Source organism: Schistocerca piceifrons, chromosome 1 (assembly GCF_021461385.2).
Source record: "Schistocerca piceifrons isolate TAMUIC-IGC-003096 chromosome 1, iqSchPice1.1, whole genome shotgun sequence".
In the NCBI taxonomy this organism is placed as follows: Eukaryota; Metazoa; Arthropoda; class Insecta; order Orthoptera; family Acrididae; genus Schistocerca; species Schistocerca piceifrons.
This window is the reverse complement of record NC_060138.1, coordinates 1,152,148,469-1,152,154,672: the sequence shown is the minus strand read 5'-3', so window position 1 is coordinate 1,152,154,672 and position 6,204 is coordinate 1,152,148,469. Positions and strand designations below refer to the sequence as shown.

The window sequence follows — 6,204 nt, the reverse complement described above, 5'->3', positions numbered from 1 at the left end:
ACCAGGAGCATAGGGACTGGACCGACGAGGAGTGGGATTGCACTCTGTCTGGGATGAGAGCAGATTCTGTGTGAATAGTGATTCTGTGCGTAGCCTCATGTGGTGAGAATGGGAAATGGTAATGTACTCGGTAATCTTGTCGAACATGATCGTTTTGTGGTCCAGGTTGTACAGTGTGACAAGGTATAATATTGGACTGGCGTAATGATCCTCACAGATCAACGTCGTCGTGACACTGTACTCCTCCCCCACATGCGTCTTTACAGGGGTTCATTCATCCCTAGCTTCATTTTCATAGTTGATAATGGGCGAACGAATCGAACAGCGGATTGGATGGTTGGTTGAGTGGGGGAGGGGACCAAACAGCGAGGTAATCGGTCCCATTGGGTTAGGGAAGGATGGGGAAGTTAGCGGCCCTGACCTTTCGAAGGAAACATCCCGGAATTCACCTGGAGCGATTTAGGGAAATCAAGGAAAACCTAAATCAGGATGGCCGGACGCGGGTTTGAACCGTCGTCCTACCGAATGCCAGTCCAGTGTGCTAACCACTGCACCACTTCACCTCGATCGAACAGCGGAGATGGAGCTCTTGCAATGAGAAAATATTCGGCGATTGGACTGGCCTGCCCGTATCCCCGACTTTAGTCCCATCGAACATGTGTGTGATGTATTGGGGAGACACATTGCAGTGCGTCCACATGCTCCAAAGATGCCGGCACGGTAACTCAGTGTGTTCGGTCAGAGGGTTAGCTGCCCTCCATAATGTAATAAAAAAACTGAGTTAATGGATCAACGACGATCTGAAACGGGTGTCTTGCGAGGTCCGCCCTGAGCAGATAAAAAAACAAAACAAAAGAAAGAGACCACCCAGCTGTTGCCAAACACACTGATAGAGGAATGGGAGCACGTTGCAGTATTGCCGTTCGTGGTGTTCATTCACCCTATTAAGAAGCATGATAAGCATTTCCTGATGTCCAGGAGACCACCATAAAACGCAGTGTCTTCACTGTAATTATTGTCCTTGAATAAAAGCGTCATTTCTATTCGTTTCACAGTTACCTTGGGGTACTATTTTGTAGTACGAGGGTCACTCCAAAATAAATGCACACTGTTTTCGTAAAAATACAGTTTTCATTCTGCTTGTGTGAAAGTTTTACAGTGAGTAGATACATCCTTCCCGCTTGTTGTCAAACTTAGTTCAACCTGTTCGCGCGAGTGGCGCCGTCACAGCAAGTCTTGAAGATTGAAGATGGATGCTACACTTGACGTTCGTCAGAAGCAACGTGCTGTCATAGAATTCCTGTGCTGTTGAAACGAGGCAGTGGGAAACATCCAAAAGAGGTTGAAAAAGGTGTATGGAGATGCTGTTGTCGATCGCAGTACAGTTAGTCGGTGGGCAAGCAGGTTACGTGATGAAAGTGGGCACGGCAATATTGAGGATTGTCCTCGCAGCGGCAGGCCTCATATTGCACACACTCCAGACAATGTGCAGAGAGTTAACGAATTGGTGACTGCTGACAGACGAATCACAATGAACGAATTGTCACGCTACGTTGGGATAGAGGAAAGAAGTGTTTGCAAATTACTGAAAAGTTTGTGCCATTGGGTTCCCAAGATGTTGACAGTGGATCACAAAGAAACAAGAAAAACGGTATGCAGCGAACTTTTGGAACAGTACGAGAATGGTGGATATGAATTTCTTGGAAGAATTGTGACAGATGATGAAACATGGCTTCATCATTTTTCACCAGGAAGAGGCAACCGCGGCTCCAACAGGTTGGTCCAGAAGTTTACCGTGCGGGTATACGGGCGCTGGTTCCAAGACGGCGTAAGGCAGTTGAGAGGGATGGAAATTATGTGGAGAACTGAAAATATTGTTCCCAAAGGATGTATCTGCACACTATAAAACTTTCAAACATGTAGAATAAAACATGGATTTAAAAATAAAATAGTGTGCATTTCTTTTGGAGTGACACTCGTACGTTCTTGGCAGCGTCACATCATGCGAAAGTTACTTTCATTCTTAAGTTTAGCGCACCAGGTAGTTTAATACTTTTAAGCTCGTTCTCAAACTGAAAAAAATTATGTAGCTTGAAAAATTATAGGTGAAAAAGTAAATATCATGCTCTGAGGTGGTTGGTCACACGCGAATTGCGAGCCAGCGAATGTGACGATACATCTGCAGTCTCATTCTGGACAGATAAGTTGGATGAAAGAAGTAATGGCAAATTTATTCTATAGTGCTACCTTATCAAAAATTAATACTTCCAGTGTAGAGCAACTTTCGTCGTGTCCTCGTCTTCTGTTTTGTAGCCGTGCACCGCTTACTTTTCGTGTGTGGGTTACGTAATGGTTTGAGGTATTTTATACGAAGTTACCTGCCCCTCCAAACTCCCGTAAACCAAACAGTACGCCTTCGGGTCTACAAAGTTTGCCCGCTGTTGGAGGGCTTCAGACATTTCACCGTGTAGGAACTTCGCTGACGCAAAACATCAGAAATTCCTTGGGAGGAGTTAACTAGTCGCAGAGTACAGGTAATGAACTGGCGGAAAATCGTACCTGATACGATCAGGCGAAAGGTTACATTTCTTCATCATTGACTTGAAATAAGCAGGGGGCACGATTACTTCAGGTTGTCCTACAGTTTGGCACTGGAATTCGGTGTTTTTGCAAAAACTAGTTAGAAAATGCTACTTAATTTCGTGAAGTTGAAATATTTTTCCCTATGATCACGTAACAAATCATCAAATGAGTACCTTATGTAAAGTCTGCAAGGAATATAACATCACAGTATTCTCGAAGGGAACATAGTTAATGGCCAGAGGCTCAACTTGATTGTAATTAATATTGAAGTAACAGAACGAGTAAAAAGTATCAGGTACCAGGAATGAGAAATAGAATAACGCACGACTGCAACCAGTACATGAAATAAAAGCTGAACAAATTAAATTCCTCATAAGAAAAAGTAACAAAAGCTTAAGAAACAAAACAAACAAGGGGACATTAAAGAATTTCTGCAGGACTATGGCTGTTCTCAAATTCAGTTGCGAAAGCTTAGTCCCCTCAAAAAAAAAGAAAAGGTATCTAGCCAGAAGAAATGTTATTTATTAGGTGAATGAAAGGATTAATGACGACATAAACGCTTAGAAACTAGAGACGAACTGCTACTATACATAAAGGAATAGATTAGAATCACTTACTGCGTAACGAGCCTCTCGGAGAAATGGACAGTGAAAGATTACCCCCAAAAGGTGAAAATTATAAATGTTGAGACCCAAGGACAGCAGGCAGCAGACTACGTTAACGTAGTCTGTAATCAACGAACTGTATCGTTTTTATAAATATTATTACGTTTTGCTAAGCTCTGACGTAAGTTGATTTAATCTTATCTTCCAGTGTTTCATAAATGTGGCAGATACGCATTTAATAAATGGGACTTCGCTCCGTGACGTTTCCTTTCATATTTTCAACCAAAGATCATTTCATCATTTATATGCGGTCGTGCAAAACAATGAAGTGTATTGAGAGAAGCAGATCCACATTTTCAGCAACAATGATACGTTGATTATCGTACTGATTTGGAATGGTTGGGAACAAATGTTGCTGATGATCTTCGGCGCAAATGAAGCGCCATTGTGACTGAAAATGTGTCCACCGGAATCTTTTGTTCTCCTCTGATAGCGAATGACTGTTCTGCAGGGAAATCAATACGGCAATGACGCCGTGTCCCGGAAAGCATGAGCGATGGCTTTTTGAATAGTTATCATCTACTTCCAACTTTGTTTTGTAAGTGCAGTTGAAATTTGGTTTACTAAAACAGATGCGTAATATCTTCCAAACAATATTTGTGTGCTTGGGTAGCTCAGTTGGTAGAGCACTTGCCCGTGAAAGGCAAGGTCCCGAGTTCGAGTCTCGGCCCAGCATACAGTTTTAATCCGTCAGGAAGTTTAATATTTGTGTGAGGTTTTAACATAATTTGAACACTTGGAAAGTAATCTGTGCTTTTCGGACCCCAAAGAATTTCAGCCAACCTGACTGATATATATATATATATATACAGGGTGAGTCACCTAACGTTACCGCTGGATATATTTCGTAAACCACATCAAATACTGACGAACCGATTCCACAGACCGAACGTGAGTAGAGGGGCTAGTGTAATTGTTTAATACAAACCATACAAAAATGCACGGAAGTATGTTTTTTAACACAAACCTAAGTTTTTTTTAAATGGAACCCCATTAGTTTTGTTAGCACATCTGAACATATAAACAAATACGTAATCAGTGCCGTTTGTTGCATTGTAAAATGTTAATTACATCCGGAGATATTGTAACCTAAAGTTGACGCTTGAGTACCACTCCTCCGCTGTTCGATCGTGTGTATCGGAGAGCACTACAACATACATCGCGTTTATACACTCCTGGAAATTGAAATAAGAACACCGTGAATTCATTGTCCCAGGAAGGGGAAACTTTATTGACACATTCCTGGGGTCAGATACATCACATGATCACATTGACAGAACCACAGGCACATAGACACAGGCAACAGAGCATGCACAATGTCGGCACTAGTACAGTGTATATCCACCTTTCTCAGCAATGCAGGCTGCTATTCTCCCATGGAGACGATCGTAGAGATGCTGGATGTAGTCCTGTGGAACGGCTTGCCATGCCATTTCCACCTGGCGCCCCAGTTGGACCAGCGTTCGTGCTGGACGTGCAGACCGCGTGAGACGACGCTTCATCCAGTCCCAAACATGCTCAATGGGGGACAGATCCGGAGATCTTGCTGGCCAGGGTAGTTGACTTACACCTTCTAGAGCACGTTGGGTGGCACGGGATACATGCGGACGTGCATTGTCCTGTTGGAACAGCAAGTTCCCTTGCCGGTCTAGGAATGGTAGAACGATGGGTTCGATGACGGTTTGGATGTACCGTGCACTATTCAGTGTCCCCTCGACGATCACCAGTGGTGTACGGCCAGTGTAGGAGATCGCTCCCCACACCATGATGCTGGGTGTTGGCCCTGTGTGCCTCGGTCGTATGCAGTCCTGATTGTGGCGCTTACCTGCACGGCGCCAAACACGCATACGACCATCATTGGCACCAAGGCAGAAGCGACTCTCATCGCTGAAGACGACACGTCTCCATTCGTCCCTCCATTCACGCCTGTCGCGACACCACTGGAGGCGGGCTGCACGATGTTGGGGCGTGAGCGGAAGACGGCCTAACGGTGTGCGGGACCGTAGCCCAGCTTCACGGAGACGGTTGCGAATGGTCCTCGCCGATACCCCAGGAGCAACAGTGTCCCTAATTTGCTGGGAAGTGGCGGTGCGGTCCCCTACGGCACTGCGTAGGATCCTACGGTCTTGGCGTGCATCCGTGCGTCGCTGCGGTCCGGTCCCAGGTCGACGGGCACGTGCACCTTCCGCCGACCACTGGCGACAACATCGATGTACTGTGGAGACCTCACGCCCCACGAGTTGAGCAATTCGGCGGTACGTCCACCCGGCCTCCCGCATGCCCACTATACACCCTCGCTCAAAGTCCGTCAACTGCACATACGGTTCACGTCCACGCTGTCGCGGCATGCTATCAGTGTTAAAGACTGCGATGGAGCTCCGTATGCCACGGCAAACTGGCTGACACTGACGGCGGCGGTGCACAAATGCTGCGCAGCTAGCGCCATTCGACGGCCAACACCGCGGTTCCTGGTGTGTCCGCTGTGCCGTGCGTGTGATCATTGCTTGTACAGCCCTCTCGCAGTGTCCGGAGCAAGTATGGTGGGTCTGACACACCGGTGTCAATGTGTTCTTTTTTCCATTTCCAGGAGTGTGTATATATATATTCTTCCAACACGGTTTTCTGCAATAAAGATCGTCTTTCTTAAAGATGATTTACCCCAGAACACTATTCCATATGGCATTATTGAATAAAAATATATAAACATGTCAATTTACTGATTTGTGTCTCACCAAGATTTGCAATGATTCTAAGCGCAAATGTGGGGGAACTGAATTGTTTTAGCAGTTCCAAAATGAGTTTTAAATGAGTTTTTTCATTTAAAATTGTCACCAATACGGACTCCTAAGAATTTTGAAGTTTCCACCCTAATTATTATTTCCTCACCGTGTGTCACACTTATCATTGGTGTTAGTACTTACAGATGTGGACAGTTGAATGCGTTGTGCCTTTTTAA

The 6,204-nt window shown here is 45.1% G+C and overlaps 1 non-coding gene across 1 annotated transcript; it reads left to right on the top strand.

Moving 5' to 3' along the window:
- Positions 1-3,850: 3,850 nt before the first annotated feature.
- Positions 3,851-3,924, top strand: Trnas-uga. Its single transcript has one exon. It is a non-coding gene; the product is annotated as a tRNA-Ser (tRNA).
- The last annotated feature ends 2,280 nt before the right edge of the window (positions 3,925-6,204 follow it).